General features: G+C 41.4%; 1 protein-coding gene across 1 annotated transcript in view; it reads left to right on the top strand.

Moving 5' to 3' along the window:
- Positions 1-2,986: 2,986 nt before the first annotated feature.
- Positions 2,987-26,781, top strand: part of ccdc71 (coiled-coil domain containing 71) — a 34,783-nt gene continuing 10,988 nt past the window's right edge. Inside the window, exons 1-2 of the mRNA XM_080727303.1 lie at positions 2,987-3,032; positions 12,555-12,676. The gene's annotated coding sequence lies outside the window, so the exon portion shown is untranslated. The remainder of the gene's footprint in view (positions 3,033-12,554; positions 12,677-26,781) is intronic.

Genomic DNA, 26,781 nt, shown 5'->3' with positions numbered 1-26,781 from the left:
AGCCCCTTGTGAATGTGGAATTCATTCATGGCGTAGTCCTTTTCATTAATGGCGAGTGACTACAAAGTCTCAAAAAATGTATAGGCCTATACCAAACATAGGCTTCCTTAATATCTCCACCAGGCCGGAAGGCAGTGTGGAGATGTGTTCAGAAATATGCACTGTAAGCGCTGATGTGCAGTGAATCTGATGGTTCATAAATTCATTGCAGTGGGTGCATTGCTGAGCACTCTGAAAAGTGATCAGATTCTGCGTATTTTCAAACGCATTCTATATAATTCGCATTGTGCTTATTTCCACATCAACACATCAACAATTTTCCCATTAGATTAAAGTAGAAAAGAACATTTCTAAAAAACTTTAAGTGTGCCTGCAGCTCGCCAAGTGTGTGCAACCTGGTGTAGTGGTTGGTGTTAGCATTAGCATTTTTAGCATTAACATTAACATCAGCATTATCATTAGATTTTTTTGCATCACCATTATCATTAGCATTTTTAGCATTAGCTTTAACATTTGCATTTTTATTAACATTAGCATTTTTACCATTAGCATTATCATTTTTACTATTCTCCTACTCCTTTTTGGACCTTTTGAAAAAAAAAAAAAAAGATCGCATTTTATTTACTTTAGTTTTGTTTATCATGTTTTTTTTTATATATATATATTGTGAACATTATTATTTGTTTTTATTTTTATTTTTTGTTTTTAATTGAGTTCAAAATAAAGATTATTAAATCAAATCAAATATTAGCATTTTTTAGCATTAGCATTTTTAGCATTCACTTTAGCATTTTTAGCATTAGCGGTTAGCATTAGCGATTAGCCGTTGGGACTTTGGGACCACCCACCGAGTTTGAGACCAGTAACGTGTTGGGAAGTGGAGTTATGGATGTTTAAAGCCCAGCCAATAGAAAGACAGAGGGGGTGGGGCTTAAGCAATTACAGATCATTCCTATTGGCCTCTAAGTACACACACCAAGTTTCGAGACGGTACCATGCTGCAAACTGGAGTTATGGATGTTTAAGGCTCAGACAATAGGAAGACAGAGGGGGTGGGGCTTAAGCAATTACGGATCATTCCTATTGGCCGTCTAAGTACACACACCAAGTTTTGAGACGGTACAATGCTGCAAACTGGAGTTATGGCTGTTTAAGTCTCAGCAAATAGGAAGACAGAGGGGGTGGGGCTTAAGCAATTACAGATCATTCCTATTGGCCGTCTAAGTACACACACCAAGTTTTGAGACGGTACAATGCTGCAAACTGGAGTTATGGCTGTTTAAGTCTCAGCCAATAGGAAGACAGAGGGGCAGGGCTTCAGCAGTTATAGCTCATTCCTATTGGCTGTCTAAGAACACACTGAATTTCGAGACGGTACCATGCTGCAAACTGGAGTTATGGATGTTTAAAGCCCAGCCAATAGGAAGACAGCGGGGGAGGGGCATAAGCAGCTTGTCCCCTATTGGCCGGAAAAAGTCCAAAGTCGTGTGAGCGTTTTAAAGTTTAAATCATGTTGTTAGGTAAAAGTATGCCAGAGTAATGTGGCGCCAAAGTGTCAGTTTTTCCCCATTCAAAGTCAATGGGGCGATTGGTGTCGTTTGCGAATTACGTCGCTGATCGGAAAGAAAAGTAATAGCACCCCATTCCCGGCCGAGCGCACATTTTGATGTAAATATTGCAGGGGTGGTGTAAATCGTGCGGCAGTTATTTACGAGCCAAAATTTGTGAGATCATTATTAACTAACAAACAAACAAACAAACAAACTAACAATAAGTGTTTTGCCATTGCATGGCAGGCACACTTAAATATGATCAGTCAGTCATTGGGTGGGGCTTGACTAGCTCCAGGGCTTGCATTATCCTTAACAGCCAGGCAGTGGGTGGCCCTTGACTAGTTCAGACCGGTTCAGACCAGTTCAGAGCAGTTCAGACTAGATTCAGAGGGGTGGAGCTGGAATAAATCAACTCCACCCATTTGGCTCTCGAGTGAACATCACTAGTTAAAATGAACCTGTCGCACAAGGCTTCCTGCAGTAGGCTGGTAGCTTGGTTTATTTATATTTATTGTTTGGAGCTCAGAATCAGATCCATTACAGTCTACATACAGCCCACTGTATTCGGTCATCTGCACAGTCTGTTATCATATCCACTCTAGACTGGATCTGCAAGCATAAGTGAAGAATCAAAGTTTCTATGGTCATGTTTCAGATTCTATGGGAACATTTAATGGACGATTTTTTGTGGCACCAGTAAACCACACCAGTAAACCACGCCCACGATCATTCAGGGGGTGGGGTTGGCCTTGATACGACTCCACCCCTTCATGGACGTTTTGTTCTGTTTTTAGCAGAGCTAGGACTTTTTAGCTACAGACCCAAAATATGTAATAAAACCTACCCAGATATAATGATAATAGTCTATTGGTTCACACTACTGGCATGTCTTGGCATGAATCATGATTGTACAAATAAATGATTGGCTATAATATGTGGAATTTTACTGAACATTATCTTCTTTATCAGACCCAAGGGAGAACAGTCTCCACCCCTTCGTTTCCTCCATCGCAGACTCCACCCCTTCTATTATAGGGTACGTTTTTTCCCCAAATAGGTATTTCCATGTATATATTCTTAATGTATCTGTTGTTAGGCACTTGTAATGCTCACCAGGATTATCTTAAAATGTCAATGCAATAGAGTAGACTACATTTCAAATAATACTAGAGTATTCTAATTATCATTATATTCTCAAAATTCAAGATACAATTAGGTAGAGCTAATTTACTCCGATGTCAGAACTATAAAAAAATAGTTAAATTTTACATTGATGAATAAAATAATGTTGAACATAAGTTAAATATCAATAATCGTGTGTTACATATTAATGTGGGGCTGCCTAACCGACAATAACTTAAGGCAAAAATGATACCGTGTACCTCTATCGGCTCCTCTGTCTGTCTGTTGTTGCAGCCATTTTACTGGGGAGTCTCGGAAGAGTCAGGCTGGATACCGACACAGCAGCCGTTGGAAAAGGTAACTACGTTTATCACGTTTTATTTTTTCTAATGTGTTAACGTTTTATTGTATACAACATTTCCATATTGGACATACTAAAACGTTGGCGTTGAAGGTGAGGAGTCTTGGGCTGTAATCAGTCTTTTAAAAAACTGGCATCACCAACTAGTTGTTGAGATAGAGCAGACTGAGAAAGAAAGATTGCCTGGTGTTTGAAAAGCAAAGCCAGAAGCTGCCAGTGTTTCAAGTCCGACTGAAAATTTGCGACGTGTTCCATGAGGGAGTCGGACTCGAAGTTGTGAATGTGATGCACAGCATTTTTTTAAAGCTGTATGGCGGCTATTTTTCTGGAACGTAATGGCCAAGAGATTTGTCGCGACGAAGAGAGGGCGCTAGTGAGCTACGGGGGAAAAAACGTGGTGTCGCGCACAATTGGTAAATGGGTGTGATTGGTTTAAATTGTTTTCTTCTAATTAGATGTGATTTACTATGGTTATGCCAATCCTAGAAACCACAGATAAGGCTATAAATAGATTTTCATGTTCAGTAGGGATAGGCTAATCATTCACCAAATACATTCAGCCTCCATTTGCACTATGAGGCAGAAGAGGGTGAATAAATTCACCTGTGTAATGGAGTATTAGTACTACTACTAGTGTATGTTACACACTACAAAACAATCCAATGCCATTGACCTACCTTGGATTTCCAACCTCGGAACAATACAAACTTGAAAATTCGCAATTTCGGGAAATCGCAAGTATGCGCCACACAAGTCGTGGGTTATGCCACCGGGATCTGAGGAAAACATTGGGAGGAATACCATCGGAGGCCTTGCGATGTGCGATTATAAATTGGTGCTGATCGGATCCTGCGTTCGTGATATATGGCGTCTTGTTTTTAGGAAATAGGCTCCTCCCACAAATTATGCAAGCCAATTACATTGTCACGTCGTCCTGAGATCACTTGTATTTAATTTGGGGAGGATTGATCTCCCCCCCAAAAAATCATGTTTTGGCATGAAACGGTTACATTTTGTGCATTTGTGGCGCCCCCTATGGGTAAAAGTGGAAATGCTTTTGGGGATTCAAAGACTCTCCACATGCGATTCAAATTTGGTGTTGACTGGACATTTCGTTCGTGATTCTTGAATTTCTAATACGGACGAACGGTATGGACTATCAAAACTTTGCTTGAATATGTTTATCGCATGGATCCAGAGATCATGTGTATTTTTGTGACATTTGGAGAAAATATGTAGGAAAAGGAGCAAAAAAAATTCTAAATGGCAGTAATGCCAATTAATGCTGTTATCTTCTTAAATTCGAAAATAGGATGACGCTCTCGTATGTTTTCAGGCTTTGGACCAGAACGTTGATGACAATTTTGTTAAATACTGTTACATTTTGTTACCTTATGGTCTTAAGGTATGGTCAGCTTAGCCTCGCATAGCCAGACGAATCTGCCATTGCAAAGAAAGATTGCCCTTGGCAGCTAGGTCTGGCCCCACTCAGTTATTCAAATATTTCACGGCTCAATAGTCGTGAGGAACCAACCAGGGGCCAGTAAGCAAATGTATGTCAGGTGTATCACCTTTGTTACTCTGATTGGTTGTGGGCTCAACAATAGAGTCCGTTTGAATCTTTGTAACCACCCCAGTCTGTTTGAATCTTTTTGTAACCGCCCCTTGGGAGAAAAAACACCCTGAGAAGAACCAGACTAATATCCACGCAGTGATATTGTTTGGCTATGCGAGGCTAGGATCAGCTAGACATGTAGCTAGCTTGATATAGGGTGCGTTCGGATATGCACACTCACTTATTAGCCCTGAATACATGACGGTCATATACATGACCGTCATGTTTCCCCCTCAACCTTGCGTCCAGTGGGGTAGTCATAGCGCAACGGTTTGAGCTACAAACGCCAGATTTCAAAAATAAAGTGCTTACCCAAGTCTCATTTCACTCAGAAATGATGCCGTTCAACGATAATTACACGGATTGTTTAATAAAAAGCATTTTTATCCTGTTTTTTTTCCCCCCTCTAGTGGAGAGTCGCGTCATCTCCGGTCGCTCACAGTGAACAGAGATGATGCGATGACGCGACACATTGTATTGGACAGTGTGCTCAGTGCTATATATTCAAACGCACCCACAAGGTCACAACAAAGCCAATATCTGGTGTTGGTATCTATCCCAATACACAATGTTAAATTAAACTAGGTTTGTAATTTCATACATTGTTTTCCGGCTAACTATCTACCCAGTTACCAAGCTGTAGTGGTGACTAATGTTCTTCAGCTTAAAGGGGAACGTATTATATATCCTATTGTATTTTCCAGCATGTGAGGGTAACCCGGATAAACCATAAATCACACACCCTTTTATGGTCCTTATGGTTTCGGATTATAAAAAAAGAACATGCTTCATTAGCTGCCAAGTCTGCCAACTTAACATGCTAAATTGCTATCATTAGCCCAGTAGCCTATATGTATTAGGGATGTAAACGAATATTTGACTATTCGAATAATTGTTTATGAGATCAAAGTTGATAATCAAAAGGAAAACAATTTTAATTAAAGCTGCAAGCAGCATTGACCGGGCCCTCGCAGCTCTACCCACGTCACAAGGGGCAGCTGCCAATCAGAAGAGGGGAAGGGGCTAAGTTAAACCAATTAAGGTTAAGAACTCCTAATCATGTGATATGACACCACCCACACGTCTGTACGACAAACGGTTCATGAGATACAGAGGCACTTCCTGTTTGGCGAAGAGCACTTCCTGTTTGGAGAAGGAAGCGCCAATTAAGGTTAAGGACTCTTAATCAAGTCATATGACACCTAGTCTCGTGTAGCCAGACAACTATTCCACAATCTCTGAATGGTATTTATATATAGTCTGGAACAGCAGCTCCCGAACGGCGAGTAATGGAAACGGGCATTACCGTTCAAGAAAATATATTTTAAAATGTCATTTCTGCTAAGCAGTAAGCTAAACATGCTTATATGATTTTTATTTATATAATGATAAAAGTGTGCGATGTGAGACGGAAGTGACGAGGAGGCTTCACTTCCACTTTAACCGGTACTCATCGTTCTTCTTTTGATGCACCAGACTGTATGCCGGGAGCATTTGCCCAAATCGTGGAGGCAACAGTCTGGCCTCGCGAGACTATATGACACCACCAACACGTCTGTACGACAAACGGTTCATGAGATAAAGAGTCACTTCCTGTTTGGCGAAGGGCACTTCCTGTTTGGTGAAGGAAGCACCAATTAAGGATAAGGACTTTTAATCAAGTCATATGATGCCACCCACGCGTCTGTATGACAAACAGTTCATGAGATATAGAGGCACTTCCTGTTTGGCGAAAGGCACTTCCTGTTTGGCGAAGGAAGTTTGACGCACTATTTTGATAACTTTTCATCGTTAAGGTGTCTTGTGTACGCTGAGTGAATTCGAAGTTGATCCGATAAATGCCCTAGGAGGAGTTCGTTAAAGTGTGACACATGAAAACGGCCAAAAACGCACCAAAATGCCACAAAGAAGTCAAAATGGCTGACTTCCTGTTTGGTTTCTGACGTGGCACCAAGCGACTTTTTTGCAAGTCTGGACATAATACAGGTGTGTACCAATTTTTGTACGTGTAGGTGAAACCGTATAGTGGGGCTGCGCCGTTGAAATTTTGTAGGGGGCGCCTGTTGCGCCATTAGGCCACGCCCCATTTAGATTTTTTTTAAATACGAAAATTTTCGCCACTTCTGTGTGTGCAAAGTTGCGCAACTTTTGGAGTATGTTTTGCGGCTCAAAAATACGATTTATTCGAGGGAATAATAATAAGAATAATCTTTACGATTACAATAGGGTCCTCACACACTGTGTGAGCTCGGGCCCTAATAATCACAGCAGAACCTTTTTCATTGGACGAGTTTCACCCGAACGATAATTGCGCAGCACCACCAACCAACAAGCAACCTCCCTCGGGGAGCAGCACTCATCATACAATATGCATGAGTGTTGCTTGTCCCCGTGGATTTACATTTACAAAGCAATCGGATGGAAGCTTGGACAAAAGAACGGTTTTGTGGAGTCTGGCTAATGTTAGCTTCCATGTTAGCATGGATGCTAACGTGATACTCCGCTGCCTTACAGAGTTCTCCTTAATTCTATGTGACCGATGATGACAGCCACGACAGCCCAGGCTGCTCAGTCTCGTCTGTAGTAAAAAGTTAAATTAAGTTTCATCTTCTCACCAAAAGAAAGACAGTTTTAAGATGTTGAAAATCTACTTTCCTTACTGGGAACACTCGGAGCCCTCCACATCACGTCTAAAATACACCTTTAGCCTAGAAAAGAAAAAATGTCTTATTTAAGCATAATATAGAGGGATAATATAAGTTAAAGTGTTGAGTTTTATTGTTGTTTGATCTGCAACATTTTTGTTGATGGCAGAATAAAAAAGGGTTTCTGCACTTATTTTTATGGTTTCTTTTTTAACATTCGACTATTCGAATAAACGTCAATAATACAATTATGGTAATCGATTTTCATTTTGGACACCTTTTCACATCCTTAGTATGTATGTACAACCATTGAAACATTGTGTTTTGTTTTTCCCAAAAATTGAATAAACACCCCACTTTGAAATTTAGCTCAATCTTGTTCTAACAAAAATATTTGTATGTATAAGGGATGCTAATTTGATATATTTGGCTGCTATGTCTGCAAACTTAACCTGCTAAACTGGTAGCATTACCACGCTAGCCTCTATATACAATCATTCAAATTGCATGATCCCAGTCCCAACTCTACACCAATGATTCACAACTAGGGTGACCATATTTTCAGCCACTCAAACCGGGACGCAAAACACTGTTGCCTAAAACTGGGACCCTAAAAGCAATGCGCACGTTACCGCGCACGCGCGTGCCCATTCTCTAACGTTCGTGCACGCACCGCAGGGTTGCAAACAGGCAGTGAGTGATTGACAAACAGGCTCAGTGTTGAATTCAGACACGCAATGAATTTGTTCCTTTTTTCTGATTGGTTAGGTGAGCATGTTTTCATGAAAAGAACATGATAAATGTCTATGCAACCACTGAAAACAGCTACTATTATTTTAATTCTGGCGAAAACCGGGACAATTTTGTAGTGAATGTTGAAAACCGGGACATATTAGTGTTTTAGAGATATTTTTCGGGACACCGGGACACGTAGCTTGAAAACGGGACTGTCCCGGGTAAAACGGGACGTCTGGTCACCCTATTCACAACGCAACTCATTGTAACTACCGTTGCAGGTCAGTTAGTTGCGACTAGTTGAATTGTGAATCATTGGTGTGACTGGGCTTTTTCATGTCATATGAAAGCATAGCCAGGCTTAAGGCCTGTCCATACTTTGACCGAAACCGCCGTTTTCGGTCAAAAGGTCCTTTTCTTCCATAAAATGATATGATATATTCTGAAAAGCATTGGACCGAACGAGAGTTCGGAAATTTGCACGTCGGAAAACACAACTCACCGAACATTTCGGTCGAAGTATGGAGAGGGCTTTACTCATCTGCGAAGAGAAAAGCCTGGTGACAATATAAGGCAGAAAGCGTTCAACTTCGGCCGTGAGAATATCACCGGAAGACTGCAACGCATGACGTAAAGGACTTCCGCCACTTCCGCTAGAACCAACCGGAAGGCATATTGTCTACAGGGTGATGAAAGCAGGGAATCATAGCAGTGGTTAATTAGATTGAGTGAATAGTTTTGAAACTACAGCTCATAGAACTGAAGTCAAGTTAAAAACCTCAACAAGATAAATTACCACTTCAATGTGCTTATAGAACTGAAGTCGAGTTAAAAACCGTAACCAGATAAATTAGCAATTCAATGGCTCTCATTCAGAGCTGTAGTACTGAGCCATCTATCCCATCATGCATAGCAGGTGTTGAATTTCCTTTGTTTACAAGTCTCTCTTTGTTCTCTGTATGCTCTCTGAGATCAAGGGTTAGCCTCTGCCCCTGCTGGAACGGACTTGAACTTGTGCCCAGAGGACCATGGCACGTACACGACAAAATAGCATTGTTAACAAACCTTGTTTAAGATTTACATAATACACAAGCCAACAGACTAGTGATAACTTTCAAAACGATTTTTCGCTATTTCGATATGTTTTGTTTATAAACTGAGGACTTTGTTAGCAATGCTACCGGTTGCTAGCTCTGACCTTGTATCATAGCTACATGTTTATGCATTTATTTAATATTTATATGTTGATACACGCATACAAAACAGAAAGTACAAAACTATGGAACTTTAACAAACCACTGATTTGTCATGTGCTAATGTAATGAGTGCCAAACTGCCAATATTATTTATAGTGTTCAACAACTCATGCATGTTTTGTGTTATACAAAACAATTTAAGGTTTACAAATGTACAAATCGTCTTTTACAAATTTCACAGTACAAATTTAAAACCACAAATCTCTTACATAGAAAATGCATTTTGGCTGGTGATTTCTTTATTACTATGTACAGTAACACTACTAGCCCCCATAAGTCACTTATGCCCATGAAAGATTGTGGTACATCTTGGGAATGGGAATGTGTCTGGAAAGACATATTTAGCCACTTGTATGCATGCCCCCACCCACTGAAATCAAAATAATTTTATAATGTAAAATTAAAAAATCCTTTTCTCTAATTACAATATAATATGCACTCAGTAAACGGGAACACGGAAGCGTATATGCGCATACACGTTCAACATGGAGGTGCGTTCAAGAGTGCAATTATTGACGTGAGGTTTAAAACTAAACTTGCAGAATCGTTTTATTTTCACTACTCACATACAGGACAAGAATGCAATGTTGCCGAGGTGACAATAATAATAAGAAAAACTAAGATAAGGTAAGATGGTAATAATAATAATAATAATACAACTTAACCATAGCCTAGCTGTAAAAAGAATATAATATGTATATTCTATTGCAGACAAACACTCGCATATATATATACAAAAGCAGCCATAGCAACAGTAATAGTAGTCACATCAACAAGACTAAAGTAAGCCTACTTCTTGACATGACGGCCCGAAAAAGGTAAATTATAATAATAATAATGATTATAAATTAAAAGTATCGAAAAAGGTATCATATCGATTCCCAGGTATCGAAAATGGTATTGTATCGATTCAAAGGTGAACGATACCCATCCCTACTCATCGTTATGTTTATAAACAGCAGAGAAGTAAAGAAAAAAGGGATTTAGGAGCGATGTAAATAGGCAGAATTGCCTATCACCCGATTAACGACAGAATTCTCCTTTAAACAAGAACACGATCTGGAGATAGCTTACATGATGAATCCATATGCCTTCACAGCAATCCATTGTAGTAAGCAGAGGTTTTCATTTCCGGATGACTACATCTCCTGAAGGATTATGAGAATTTGAGTATTTCCATCAGTGCCGGGTGCTGCAGACCGCATGCTACGGTTTACAATAGGAAATGTTATATCCCGACTTAAGTTGGGTTTTGCACTCAACGGTTGGATTCGAAATTACGACTTCAGTCCGGTACGGCACTTACTGTGTTCTTTGGCACGTGATGAGTTTGACGACTTATTGCCAACGGTCCAGGCTGACATGGGAGTTTGAAGAGTTCCTTATTTTGATGCTGGATGGCGCTGGTCACTAGCTTATGGGTCACCGATTATTTCCGGGATACCCGGAAGGTCACCTGACACGTCGATGACATAACTGGAACAAAAAAAGGCTTTTTTAAAGATTTTCAAAGGTTTGTAAAAACATGGCAGGGAACAACCAAGTACAGAAAACAATTATGGCTGTCCATGTTAAGAGTGTTAAGTAGTGACCGCCAGAATTAAAACATTTTCTATCCTGCTGCTGCCAGCATTCAGTTTTCACTAACCTTTGACAAGTCATAATATATTATGTGCGAACAGTGCCATCTAGAGTAAAAAAAAAAACTTTTATCATATTATGTCTTTGGCGCTCTGGACAAAGGATTGACTTGCGTTATATTACGTCTTTGCCGGTCAATTAGCAGGGTTCCCGCGGGTCCTTAAAAAGTCTTAAATTGTCTTAAATAAAAAATCGTGAATTTAAGGTCTTAAAAAGCCTTGAATTTGACCAAATCTGACCGTAGGTATTAAATTTGATGATGGTGTTTTTAAGGCTCATGGGAAAATTAAGCCATAAACATTTGTGCGTATTCATTTGATTTGTTTATTTGATGTATTAATATCAGACGATGAGAGACGGCTAACGAGCTGAAGCGAGCAGCAGTCAGTGAGCAAGCATTTGTTTTGCACAAAAAAATCCTTGGGCTAAAAATGGACCCCTATACCACTGAAAAGTGATGACTCATCACTAAACCATAATTTTTATGGGCTGTTTTTAGCCCAATGAATGTTTTTAGTGCAAAACAAATGCTTGCAATGGATTCAGAATAATTAAAAACACCTAGTTAGACCCCTCACATCCCACTTAAAGCATTTTTCCCCCTGTATAGTGTGTATAAGTGAATGAGACCCAGAATTACCCTAGCTGTCAAAGATTTTCCTGGGGATGTTGAATTTCAATCTTTGTTAGATGTTACTACTAGACACCTTTACGAACACATTGGTGAAGAAATTGTTTGGTAAGGAATTTATTCCCAGGGTTTTATTAATATTCCCTGACTAATGTCTTATCGTGACATAACTCGGACGGCGCTGAGTTGTCTCATGCGACCTTCGCAACGCTCAACACGGCTAGTCGCTCGCTTTAGCTCGCTCGGCGGTGTCTCGCGTGGATCAATGTCGCCTGAAGCCCGTATCAGAGTCGGGTCTAGTGCGTTAACGTTGTAGTTTTATGACTCAAAAAGACTACACGGCACTACACCGCGGTGGATAGCCTTCCACCGCAGACCCGACTCTGATACAGGCTTGAGACGGCGCACCTCCGTTAGCGCGGTGAGTGTGAGGTCGGCGGAAAAAGGCAGAGCGAACGGCCCGGGAGGGCGATTTGGGTCTTAAATTACATTTGTTGAGGTCTTAAAAAGGTCTTAAAAAGTCTTAAATTTTGCTTTTAAAATGGTGCAGGAAACCTGATTAGGTAAAGACATCCTGAAATGAAAAATATGATTTTCACACTTTTAGAACATAGACATGGTCATAATTCACGCAACATTAATCATTTTTTGTGTATTTTGTTAAAGTCCTTAAAAGTACAATGTTAATAATATCCAGTCAAAAGATAACATAATATGTGACATCAGCAAGCCCTTAAGAATAATTATCAATCATGTGTGATTCACCTGTGTGATAGTCATTTTACTTCACACGCAGCTGATAATCATTAGTGACACAGTTGGGCTGGTGCTCTGTCCTGAATCTAGTCTAGACGGTGCATTAAAAAAAATCCATTTTAAACTTAAAACCGTACACAAAAATATGTATCTGAGTAAAAACATTTGAGGTGACAAATTGGCAATGCAGTATACTTCACCACTGCCATTCTCTCTCTCTCTGCCTCACCATGCGCAAGACACAAACAGTAGCTGGTGTAGATGCATCGATCCCATAGCCCGAGCGGACGGGATGGTCGGCTGAGACTGATTGGCTGAAACACAACCAGCCTCCATTTCAGAAGAGAACTTCAAAAGAAAGGTAGTAAAAAAGCCATTTGATGACCTATTTAAGAACGTTGATAGTGTTAAGTATTTGTAGTGTTGAGGGTATTTGTAGTGTTAAGAGTGTTGATAGTATTAAGTGTGTTGATGGTGTATTATAGTGTTGATAGGGCTGGGCACGGTAATCGCCGTGGGGTCCACCCTATGTTCCCCAGGTTCTATGTTCCCCACAGGTTAACCTGCATTAGTTTTACTGATGTTAGGGTTAGGTTTAGGTGGTAAGAAAGTGGGTAACATAGAACCTGGGGAACATAGGTACGGCCCCATCGCCGTACCACAGCCTACCGCGATGTCAGATTACTTACCGCAGTAAAGAAATAATAAAAAAAATGTGTATTTATTTTTTTAGCGAGGACCGCCTGCCGCTCCATGCCGCTCTGCTTTGGGCCGCGTACCACATGTTACATGATGTTTGTGAAAAGTGCTGTTGTGCTGTCTCTCACTCGGATGGACAGAAATCCACAGCATTGGAGCAGCCTTGTACAGCAGCAGCGTTCAACTTTCTTCATAATCCACACGAGGAATGGATGTTTATAAATACCTTGTGGCAGTTTATTTTTTATCCCTCCAAACATATATAGGCTTAACAGAGCATACGAGCGAAAATGAATCTAGCGCAAGACATTAGTTTCTAAAAGTCGACTGACCATGTGGTGTAATGTAACTATGCAATTTTGAGGTAGCCTACTTTTACTTTTTAACTCGAGCTTATAGGACTGTGGAGCGGTGAATTTTGGACTGACGATATGAATATTTTGGCTGATCGCAGAACCCTAATTAATAGATACGGGAGTGCAGTAATTACCGCAATACCGTCTGTAATGGGAAGACGAAAACCACGGTGACAAAATGCCGATACCGACCCAGCCCTAAGTGTTGATAGTGATAGCCCTAAGTATTTTTAGTGGAAAGGTTTATGGACATTTTTGTCAACATTTCCATCTGGCTACACAAAAAGATTCCCAGTTCAAAGGAATGGGATTAATTTTTTTGAGATACAAATCTTTATATCTTAAAAAAATACTATTGTAGCTATAAAAAATACAATTGTAGCCGATCTTACCAAGACTATTCTTTTTTGGAAAAAAATAAACCAGTAAAGCCTCTATCAGAGTCCAGGGCGAAGAGCTCTTCACTTCACCGCGGTGTAGTTTTCTAGCTATCACCTAAAATACATAACAAAGCCTAGGTGATAGCTAGGAAACTACAACGCGGTGAAGTGAATAGCTCTTCACCCTGGACTCTGATAGAGCCTTTAGACTCCCTAATCGGGAGATAAGCGACCGGCATTTTTGGACCGTGTCCAAAAATGTCTTTGAAAAAATCAGCCTGATGGTGACGCTATATGGGACAGATCCATGTTGATGAGATGAGTGTAGATATACTGTGTACCGATTTGCGTGAGTTTAGGGCAAAATCTGTAGGAGCAGTGTCCTAAAATGTGTTTAAAAAAATCGGCCTGAAGGGGGTGCTAAATGAGACAAATCCATGTTGATGACATGAGTGTAGACATACTGTTTATCGATTTGCGTGATTTTAGGGCAAAATCTGTAGGAGCAGTGTCCTAAAATTAGTTTTAAAAAATCGGCCTGAAGGGGGCGCTAAATGGGACAGATCCATGTTGATGAGATGAGTATAGATATACTGTGTACCGATTAGCGTGATTTTAGGGCAAAATTTGTAGGAGCAGTGTCAAAAAATTTTTTTTTTTAAATCGTCCTGAAGGGGGCGCTAAATGGGACGGATCCATGTTGATGAGATGAGTGTAAACATACTGTGTACCGATTTGCGTGATTTTTGGGCAAAAATTGTAGGAGCAGTGTCCATAAATGTGTTAAGCAAGAACCGGCCTCATGGTGGCGCTAGAAGAGGGTCATGTGAGAAAATTTGGCTTGGTTCGGGGCAACGGTTGCGGAGATATGAGCAGGGCAAAAGTGTGACGTGTGACAGACAGACAGACTGACAGACAGCTGGTCGAGGTTTTGATAGTAACTGTGACGGTCGCAATTAAAACTAGAAATACTGTTCCTTCGAAACAGTGTGGGCTCGCTTCCAACCCAACAAATAGGATACTTTAAGGTACTGTAAGGTACAGTACCTTACAGTATTGTACTGTACCTTACTATACCGTACTGCACCTTACTGTACTGTACTGTACTGTACTGTACTGTAACTTACTGTACTTTACTGTACTCTACTGTACCTTACTGTACTTTACTGTACTCTACTGTAACTTACTGTACTTTACTGTACTCTACTGTACCTTACTGTACCTTACTGTACTGTACTTTACTGTACTCTACTGTACCTTACTGTACTATACTGTACTCTACTGTAACGTACTGTACCTTACTGTACTGTACTCTACTGTACCTTACTATACTGTACTTTACTGTACTCTACTGTACTTTACTGTACTCTACTGTACTTTACTGTACTCCACTGTACCTTACTGTACTTTATTGTACTTTACTGTACTTTATTGTACTTCAGTGTACTCTACTGTACTTTACTGTACTCTACTGTACCTTACTGTACTTAACTGTACCTTACTGTACTTTACTGTACTCTACTGTAACTTACTGTACTTAAACTGAACTCTACTGTACTGTACCTTACTGTACTTTACTGCACTCTACTGTACCTTACTGTACTGTACTGTACCTTACTGTACTATACTATACTGTACTCTACTGTACCGTACTGTACCTTACTGTACTGTACTCTACTGTACTTTACTGTACTCTACTGTACTTTACTGTAACTTACTGTACTTTACTGTACTCTACTGTACTGTACCTTACTGTACTTTACTGTACTCTAATGTACCTTACTGTATTGTACCTTACTGTACTGTACTTTACTGTACTCTACTGTACCTTACTGTACTGTACCTTACTGTACTGTACTATACTCTACTGTACTCTACTGTACCGTACTGTACCTTACTGTACTGTACTCTACTGTACCTTACTATACTGTATCTTGCTGTACCTTACTGTGCTGTACGTTACTGTACTTTACTGTACACTACTGTACTGTACTGTACCTTACAGTACTGTACTTTACTGTACTCTGCTGTACCTTACTGTACTTTACTGTACTCTACTGTAACTTACTGTACCTTACTGTACTGTACTTTACTCTACTCTACTGTACTGTACCTTACTGTACTTTACTGTACTCTACTGTAACTTACTGTACCTTACTGTACTGTACTTTACTCTACTCTACTGTACTGTACCTTACTGTACTTTACTGTACTCTACTGTACCTTACTGTACTGTACTTAACTGTACTCTACTGTACCTTACTGTACTATACTGTACTGTACTCTACTATGCCGTACTGTAACTTACTGTACTGTACTCTACTGTACCTTACTATACTGTACTTTACTGTACTCTACTGTACCTTACCAGTGATGTTAATAGGTTTTTAATGTAATGAGTCCCGGGACCCAAGACGGGTCTTTCGGATGAGTCCCAGGGATATTTTATGGGTCCCACAAAAATTCAACGCATCATGTCATTTTTGACAAAGTGCAGCATTTAACTTGAATTGGTTATTATATGGTTATGTTCATGTTACGTAGAAATGTGTCTGAAAGAAATGAACCACAATTCCAAATCTTACTATTTTAATACTTCCAAATAGTCATGTGATGGTTTGATTTTTTTTTTATACCTAACCGGTAATATCGGATGTTGACCACTTGGGGGTGTAGATAGAAGCTTTTACCGAGTCTTCATAATCAACAGCCAGTCAGCCACCTGTTATTTTATATACATCGATAATATGGATCTTCTAAGTGAGATCATGATGTCTCCTGTTTGTACTGTTACTGCTTCTATGGAATGGGGGAAATGCCGTGCTTGTGTTTGCTCTGCTGTATACAAAGAACCAGTGGACTGGGTCAAAAACAGTGGATTAGGATTGCTTGTAGATCAGCTACTTTTGTTTTGAACGGTTGATCATAGAGGGACGTGCCGCCCCTCTATGGATGCGGGAGTGCAAGGCACAGGCGGCCGCGGTGGTCCGCTGCCCCGGCGGACCACCAAATGGACGGCGCCGCCACGAAAACACTATATCAATCAAACAGTTAGGCAGCCTAGGCTATATACATACTGTCTCAGATAGCATACATGCTAGGCTAGCTTGCTTCCTCCGTGTTGTAGTTGAGCCAATAAAGGTTATTTGACCACGTTCACCACAACGTTAATCGTCGCTATTGTTGTAAAGACGCAAGGAAGACCTGTGTGGCTTCTAACACGTTGTCCAATGTCCACCACATCTATAAACTATAGCGCGTGTATCCAGTTGTTATTGAATGAAGAGGACAGAGGGAGAGGAGGCGGGTCGCTGTGTGAGCAGTGAGCATGTCATGTTTCTGCGCCATACACGTTCTGTGGGGGAACACTTTTTGGTGTATCACCTAACACGCTGTGCCACTATGGTCAGAGAGCGGCCCGGTGCTACGCTAAAACTCAAGCACCCATTGAATTCTGTGACCATCTACGGACACACAATGGCGTTCAAAACACACTGTCGTTAGTTCTATCGTCTGTTTTAAGACTTTCTACGCGGATTTCATTTGTGTTAACATAGCGTTAAGTAGCATGCCTTCACCCATGAACAATGGTGGCGTCTGGACTTTTTTTTTTTTTCGCAACGTGGTAAATTATTTTAACGTGGACTCCAGTGGAGGCGATGCGTCCGTGGGACCCAAGGACACTGACGTGAATGCGTCTTTAGGCAACGTGAATGCGTCAGAGACGCGTGACGCGCACGTATTGACGTCACTGCCTTACTGTACTCTACTGTACTTTACTGTACTCTACTGTACCTTACTGTACTGTATTGTACTTTACTGTACTGTACTTTACTGTACACTACTGTATCTTGCTGTACCTTACTGTGCTGTACGTTACTGTACTTTACTGTACTTTACTGGACACTACTGTACTGTACTGTACCTTACAGTACTGTACTTTACTGTACTCTGCTGTACCTTACTGTACTTTACTGTACTCTACTGTAACTTACTGTACCTTACTGTACTGTACTTTACTCTACTCTACTGTACTGTACCTTACTGTACTTTACTGTACTCTACTGTACCTTACTGTACTGTACCTTACTGTACTGTACTTTACTGTACTCTACTGTACCTTACTGTACTATACTGTACTGTACTCTACTGTGCCGTACTGTACCTTACTGTACTGTACTCTACTGTACCTTACTATACTGTACTTTACTGTACTCTACTGTACCTTACTGTACTCTACTGTACTTTACTGTACTCTACTGTACCTTACTGTACTGTATTGTACTTTACTGTACCTTACTGTACTGTACTCTACTGTACCTTTCTGTACTGTACCTTTCTGTACCTTACTGTACTTTACTGTACTCTACTGAACCTTACTGTACTTTTACTGTACTCTACTGAACCTTACTGTACTGTACATATTCTATGTGTTCTAGATCTACATTTTTGATTCTGTGTTTGGGAACCAGCAACTGTCAAATGGACTCCAACTGTAGTGGAGTATATTGAGTGCATATACTGTAGGCTAACAATCCCAGATCACATCTGTCCTCCACTATGTCTTTAACCAAGGTGTTCTTCTATGTGGCCACTCCAGACTGAGGAGTGGAGCATGGCTTTTATTGTGTTTGTGGATCTGACTTGGAAATGCATTGGTTTTGATATCTCCCTGACAACCAACAACAACCACTAATATGGCTGACTGTCCCTGCGGGCTCTAGGATATATGGCTATGGGATTTACATCCCATCGCCCGGACTTGATTCTTGATCACAGCTGTGTAATCAGTAGAGTGGAGAGGGACATTTATTTATAGTTTTAACTATAACTATAGTTTTATACATCACACAGCTTAGATATTTGGATCAAATCAGAGAGCAGACCTGTGTGAACGCATTGATATAAATAGCATATCTGAAGTGTGAATATTGCAGCCACAGCGCCTTAATATAAACATGGGTCCCTTTCCTCTGTCTCACGCTGTCCCCACTCACTAAACCCATTGGAAATGCATTGGGTGCTTAAAGTTAAACATTTTTATTTTTTTATAATTATACTACAAAACATTTCAAAAAGAAAAATACACGCACACTTGTCCTCAGTAAGCTGAACACATAAAAATTTGAATGGTGTTGAAAGGTGTAAGCGTTTAGGAGATGAATCGCGGCAAAGTTTTGAGGAGATACTGACTAGTATAGAAACTAGAAAATTTGCAATTTGTGAAATTGCGAGTGTGGTTGCCCGCCCCGCCCCGGCGCGAGTGGCGGGGCTGCGCCTCCGGGACCCCGAGGAAAACGCCGGGACCCGAGGGAGGGGAAGTAGGGACGGATACCGTCGGGGCCGTGCGACGCGCGAATCGAAAAGGCGCCGTTGGGATCCTGCGTTCTTGATGTAAGGATACGTTTTTTTGTTTTTAAGAAATAGGCTCCTCCCACGAGTTTCGCCAGGCGATTGCGTTGTCGCGTCGCATCCGAGATCGCTTGTGTTTCGTTTTGAGAGGGTCGTTCCCCCCTGAAAAAACGCGTTTTGGCACGAAACGGTTACGTTTTGCGCGTTTGTGGCGCCCCCTAAGGGTCGAAGTGGAAATATTTTTGGGGATTTGTTGAAAATCCCACCCGCGACTTGTGGTTAAAATTTTGTGTTGACTGGATGTTTCGTTTGTGATTTATGGCTGATTTTTGCGAAACGGGCCCCTCCCGCTAAATTTGGAAGCCTGTTACGGACGAACGGTATGGACTATCGAAATATCGCTTGAATATGTTTATCGCATGGGTCCAGAGATCATCTGTACCGTTTTTTGTGACATTTGGAGAAAATATGTGGGAAAAGGAGCAAAAAGTGTGTTTTGAAGAAAATTCAAAATGGCGGAAAATCTATCCTGACGTGGCCTATATGGGGAGATGCGTCATGACCCAAGGAATCCAGGGGAAAAGGAATTTTAATTTTCCGACCTACGGTTCAAGAGTTACAGGCCGAAACGTAAAGTGGGCTGTTATAGCGCCACCATGAGGCCGACTGATGCAATTATTTTTTATTTAATCCTTGTACGTATTATGAACCTTCTCTCTAAATTTTGAAACTGTAGCCCTTATGGTTTGCGAGAGAAAAATTATTGAATGTGAGTTTTTGCATTTTCCCATTCAAGTCAATGGGGAAAATTAATTCACTAATAAATTAATATCAATTAAACGATGCAACTTTTTTCTTAGCGAGATACAAGCACACGATTCCCGATGAAGCCGGTCGATTTGACATATGGCGCGAGTGTGTGGCGCAAAAACTGTGGGCGGTGAAACGCGCCGAAAAAAAAAGTTTATCACCCAAAGAAAGAATAAATAAAGTTTCCCTAGAACTATAGTGTGTTGCCCTGTTAGGGCAACCACACTAATAAATAATGAAGATAACATACGTGTGCTCGCCTTCCAGGCGAGCCCACAATAATGTGGTAAAAAATGACTGCGGCCATGGGAACCAGAAGGTCCTTGGTTTGATTCCCAGGCACCGACATGTGTAGAGTATCCCGGAGTAGGACACTTAACCCTTAACTGCCCCTCCCCCATTACTCCACTCCTAACGTGGGAGTGTACTAACACAGGCCTGTAGAACAGCACAGCTCAAAGACAAATGAAAGAAGAAGAGACCATGGAGACAAAAGAAGGAATTTGAGGAATTTTACACCTGGCTGTGACGTGCTGTCATCTGTTACCTAGGAAATATTTACTGTCACTGATTATGGAATAATGGATGTTTACCATTGAGGGTGTTTTTCTTTGCTTAGTTAGTTTATTTTAATGCAAGTATTCGGTAGCTCTTGAAAACAATAAGGTTAATAAGCATCTTTTTATGAATTATAAGTGGCTTATAACACTGTTCAGGGCTATTCTTTTGTGCACATGCACATTTTTGAGGGGAGTGAAAAAACGCAATTGAAACTAGAAAAAAAGTGTGCCTGCAGCTCTGCAGGTTTGCTTTAGCCGTTAATGGTAGCAGTTAGTGGTTATGGTTAGCGGTTGTGGTTAGCGTTAGCAGTCAGCGGTAAGCATTAGAGGATATTGATAGCGAATAGCGTTAGCCGTTAGCACTAGTGGCTAGCATTAGCGGTAAGCTTAACACTTTGCTAGCCGAAATAGAATGACTGTTGATAGATTAGCCGTGAAATTTCTATTATTGTATTGTGATCTGAGACATAATATTATGTTTATAAACATGAGCCCGCCACCCCTCCTTCTTGGACCGCACCGTTGTTTTTTTTTTTTTTTAGGTTGTTAGCTCACCGTGATTATCTGGATCTCCATTGACAGAGTGGCAGTTTTGGCCGAGGCATCTGCTCCCCGTGCGTTTCGCGTGCGCGATCCGTGCGCATAATAATCCAAGCATATAATCCAAGAATGACTGAACAGTCGATGTGACCATTTTGGCTAGCTTAGCCCTTAGCACTCCATCTATGCTAATGTTATCCTCTAAACAGTAAACGGACGGCTGCAAGGAAGCCTGAAGAAGGAATGGACCTGACGTCACTTCTGCTTCATGTCAGACGAGCCATGCGCTATCGATGGATGCATGGTGACTAGGGAAGGTTAGACGATTGCCGATTTTCGGATAAAAATCATTTATTTCGTTTTTAATGACCCAGTACGGTAAAAGACGGCGCGGCTGAGACTCCTTGCTCAGATGTCCGGTATATTCCGGTTTTAATATTAAGGGGCTCCCCGTGGCTTGGAAAGTGTTAAGCACTAGCTTTAGCATTGGCGTTTAGCGAAAGGTTTAGCATTAGCATTAGCGTCAGTAGTGATTAGCTTTAGCGGAAGTAGCAATTAGCATTAATGGTAAGCGTTAAAGTAAACGGTTAGTGGTAGAGTTTAGCATAGGGTTAGCATTAGCTGTTAGCGGTAGCAGTTAGCATTAAGGTTAGTGTTAACGGTTACTGTATAGTGGTCATCTAATTATTAATTTACCGAATGTCTGTCCGCCGTCTGATCGTCTGTCTGCATGCTGACATCACTGATACTTAACATTGTCTCCACCATGGTAACAGCCGCATGCTGAAACAATGCCCAAATTTGGAAATGCGCATGCTGACATCACTGATACTTAACAGTGTCGCCACCATGGTGACAGCCGCATGCCCGAATTGGAGATAAGCATGCTGACATCACAAAGTCAAGAATTGACGTTTGCCTAACTCAGACATCCCAACTTTGAGATCAGCATTTCCGGGAGGTCCCCTGTGCACGTGCGCGCAGCACGCGTGCGCGAGGAAAAATATAGGGTTTTTCTGTTAAAAACGTTTCTGCACGGCGGCGGAACCATTTTAGGCTTAATATAATCGGTTTAATTTATAGCATGATGTCTTTCTTACCTATTTGGGAGAAAGTTTTGACACTCTCACAGTGAGACACACACACAACAGCCTGCCTGCAGGCTGCCGTGCGTCGCACAGGCTGCAAGATTGACAGTTCGACGACGAATGAGAACACATTTATTTGCATCGCGGGTCGCAGATCCGGTTCTAGACCGCATCCAGCCGGATATGCCAAGCATTTGCGGGAGCGGCCAGGATTTCCGGGAGGTTCAGTGCCACTCGCGGGTGTCCGGGAGGAGACACTGATTTCCGGGAGACTCCCGCAACATCCGGGAGACTTGGGACGTCTGCTAACTTGACACACGCTATGCTGCTTGCTAGTGCTACAGTCTTTCTTCACACGTTAACGTCTGTCAGACAGATCAGTCACAGGGAACCGCGGCACATATAACAAAAGTCCAGCTCTGCAGGTGTTTTTGAGCAGTGGTAAATAGAGATGCAACGTTCGCGAACGAATCGAATCTTTTGAACGGCTCTTTGAAGTGAACGATGGGATCCGGTTCGCGGAGTAGGGAGCCGTTCATTTGGCTGAATTGGCTCGCGACGCGATGCGCGGTGCGGCGCGGCAATGTGCAGCTATCTAGGAAGCAAATTAAGACACTACAGTTTGATTTGATCATAGCGTAGACAATTATTAAGCGATTTCTATAATTAAAACGTCTCCATATTGCTTGGGAAGTCCACTTCCATGACAAATGACTGTATTATGTCCCTGTAAATATTTAAATGTTTGCTATTTTAAAATAGCCGATGTACAAGCTCACATTGTGCCAGGCCTAGCCAGCTGGTAAATCCTGGCTATATACGCTGCTAGGGAGGAGCGAGTTCATTGTTGCCTGCTTGGTTTTTTTAAGGTGTTGCATGAATAACATTAGTAAAGGTAGCTTAATTTACACACACACACACACACATGTTTTATAAAAAGGGTAAATACAAAATTGTGATCTCAACTGTCAGCAGAGGAATGTGGTGCCAGACCGTGCCACCTTGTGGATTCATGTTTCAACGAAAATATTTTAAATGCAATGAGTCAAAAGAGCCAAATGAGCCATTCTTTTGAACGGCTCTTTTAAGTGAGCCAGAGCCATGGCTCTGGCTCACTTCAAAGAGCCATAAATTGCATCTCTAGTGGTAAACCGCTCCATAGAGTGGCTGTGCGTGTGTCTGTAGCCTTTTTCCTCAGCGTTTTGCACGGAGTGCTCAGTGCTGGTGTGTGGAGTGAGGACTTTTGCCCAAATGTTTTTATTTCCCTGCCACAGTGTCATGACGTCATAGAATCGCCGTGATCGCATAGGTGTCTGAATCGAGATCGTGATCCATTTTCGATTCATCGCCCAGCACTAGCACAAGGACGTCATAGTACTGACGTCCATGGCTGGACACGGAACACCATACATGGGCATAAACGGGTGAAACAGTGCCCACATTTCTGACATCACTTATACCACCGCCTGTCCCCGTCATGGTAACAGCCGTGTGCTGAAACAATATCCAAATTTGGAGATGACATTAATACGTCTGGGTTCTCCAACATTACTTCTGAGACTCCTACACTCAATCCCTCATATACTGTGCACAGGACTAGTTTGTCATGAAATTGGGATTGGGGTTAGCGGTTAGGTCTGTGGGACCACCCTCACAGTTTGAGACCGGTAGCATGTTGGGAACTGGAGGTTATGTCTGTTTAAAGCCCAGCCAATTGAAAGACAGAGGGAGCGGGACTTCAGCAATTACAGCTCGTCCCTATTGGTGGTCTAGGTCCAGAAACCAAGTTTCGAGACATAACCATGCTGCGAACTGAAGTTATGGCTGTTTGAAGGCCATCCAATAGGAAGACAGAGGGGGCGGGGCTTCAGCAATTACAGCTCGTCCCCTCCAAATCTTTATAGGTCAAGTTTATTCTCCTCAAAAAAATTACTGACAGTACAAAGGCCTTAGCCAATGCAGCCAAAGGGTAGATCTTTGTGCCCATACATGGTGTTCCATGCGAGCCCACACTGTTTCGTAGGAACAGTAAATCTAGTTATGTAAGCTCACATTTGATATCACACACACACCATACCTTAGTGAATAATAAAAACGATTCATTATAATCGTGTAAATGAATCGAATAATTTCTTAACAGCAATTCATCGATTTAAGATTCATTGTTAACATCCCTACTATACAACTTGTCTGTACAGAAAATGCAAGCACACGATTCCTGATGAAGTTGGTTGATATGACATATGGCTCGAGTGTGTAGCGCAAAAACTGTGGGAGGAGTAGGCGGTCAAACTTTTGGTTACTCTATAAAGCACAAGTAATATAGTCTGGCAAACACACTAAATATTAGGGAAGTCCCGATCATTTGTTTTGCTTCCGATTCCGATCATTTGATTTTGAGTATCTGCCAATACAGATTTTTCCCGATCCGATCTTTTGGCAATGCATAAAGAAAAGAAAACACATTCACGATGTCCCTTAAGGTATTTTTATTTTATTTGTATTATTATTATTTTTTAAATTACAGTATCCATTCTATCCAACATGAATATAGCTTATTTTTTTCACTTGGTGCAGCATTGGATCAAAATAAAAATAAAGCTTATCAGCTTATCTTTCAACAACACTCATATTCTAGGGCAGGGGATCCTTTAGGGCTTCCAGGGGGTCCCCAGCTAAATTACTTAACATGGTATCAAAATCAACCACTTTAACCCTTATAACCAATCTAGCTTGTAGATCTTCTATTTTCAAAAATAAATCTAACAATGTTTAAATATTTTTGTAGCAACTCAAATCAGCACAAGATATTTTCAGATGCCAAATACATATTAATTTGAGGGATACTAGTCTCGCGTGGCCAGACTGTTGCCTCCGCGATTTTGGCAAATGCTCCCGGCATACAGTCTGGCAAACCGGGGAAGAAACGATGAGTGCGAGATAAAGCGGATATGACGCAACCGCTCCCTTGGTGCAGTAACAATAACATGTCCTATTGGAAGCGTTACGTCTCCTTTCAACATTTCTGGGGGCTTTATTTCGTCTTTCTCTGGTGTTATTGGTGTTACCTCCATGATGTTTTCAAACGTTTTCTTAAACTATACACTCATAACAATAATAGGCAGCTCGAATGACTTTGTCTGAGCTATTGTGTTTCTGTTACGTTTCCAATGGGACTACAGTTCAGTGCAGCAGTGGCTACTTCCGATACTCGCCGTTCGGGAGCTGCCGTTCCAGACTCTATATAGCATTCGGAGATTGTGGAATAGTTGTCTGTGCATTCTTTGCAAAATATCAAACTAAAGGGAGGGGTGAGAGGGGGGCTAGAGTGCTTGCTTGATAATAACCTTGCTGCCCTCGCATAGTCAGACAATATCACACTCACTGCCCTTGTGTGTTGGCAGTCATAGGCTGTGTCCGAAATGCGGAACTCGTTCCCTACTCCCTAACCCTAAATGAGGGATCCAGATGTAGTGTACTACAGTAGTGAAACTCATCAGCAAATTTCGGACACTACTCGGTCGCCATCTAATTGCGTCATCGCTGTCGCGCAGTTAAAACGCTCAGAGCGCTGGCTTTTGTAGCAATAAATAATAGCTGATCTACAAGCTCTCAACATGGCGCAAAGCGACACGTTGTGAGCTTGTAGATCAACTCCCCAATGCTTGTGGATTGTAAATAACATACCAACATGTTGCAGTGTTATTATGAGAGATATACCTATATAATTGTTTTTTTATCGCGATTCATTAAAATAATGTTATAAAAATAGTTTATTTTTATTTAATTTTTTAATTCATGGGTGAATGAATGAATATGTTTGTGCCACATTCATTTGTCTCACATGCAGACATACACACATATTTGTGATAAAATAGGTTATTCTTGCACATTTAAATCAAATATTATTATCATGATTATCATTATCAGCTGTGGAAGGTTGGGAAGAAAAGAGAGCGATCGAAAAACAAAAGCCTCCAGCGTCTATTCTCGTATATTCTCTTCATAAACAACTTCATAGCTTTTTTCATAATTTGTTCTCTGGTGACAAGGCTGTGGACATTGGTGCGCGTTTCTTTAGCCGGTGGTTATGCTACGGGCAGCTCGGTTGCGTTTGCTCAGCAACAGGTCGCTACACAGCAAGAGCCTGCATTGTGCATGTGTGCAGGGCTGTGCCGGACAAATGCGGGGCCCTGTGCGAAGTCCTGTGCGACGTAGCGGCCGCTGCGCAGTGGATTGTGGGGTGGTAGGGCTTGAATAGTGACCATCGAAAGCACCCTACACATCCAGATGCATTGTGGGATATTTTAGTCCAATATATTGGGGTACAAAAATGCTCACTATACATTCGGACACTACTTCAAAATGGCGGAACCCCCTTTTAGTACACTATAGTAGGGAATAGGGTGGATTTCGGACGCAGCCATAGAGTCTAGCTGCGCTAGGATAGCTTGCTAATGCTAGGCTAAAGTAGCCAGTCTAGCCACAGACAACAGTGTGCTGCCTAGGGAGAGAGAGAGAGATCCGACTCAGAGAGTGCTACAGTATTCTCCATAGCCAAGAGAGCGCAATAATCTCCATCCAAGTGTAACCGAGAGAATGTTATGTTATGATTCACATGACATGAGCGTCACATTATTGTGAAAATAAAGTTCAGCGTCTCTCTCATCTGGTCAGTGTG

The sequence above is a fragment of the Nannobrachium achirus genome (assembly GCF_963921795.1).
Source record: "Nannobrachium achirus genome assembly, chromosome: 6".
Taxonomy (NCBI): Eukaryota; Metazoa; Chordata; class Actinopteri; order Myctophiformes; family Myctophidae; genus Nannobrachium; species Nannobrachium achirus.
Note: the sequence above shows the minus strand (reverse complement) of the source record. Positions and strands in the feature narration are given on the sequence as shown.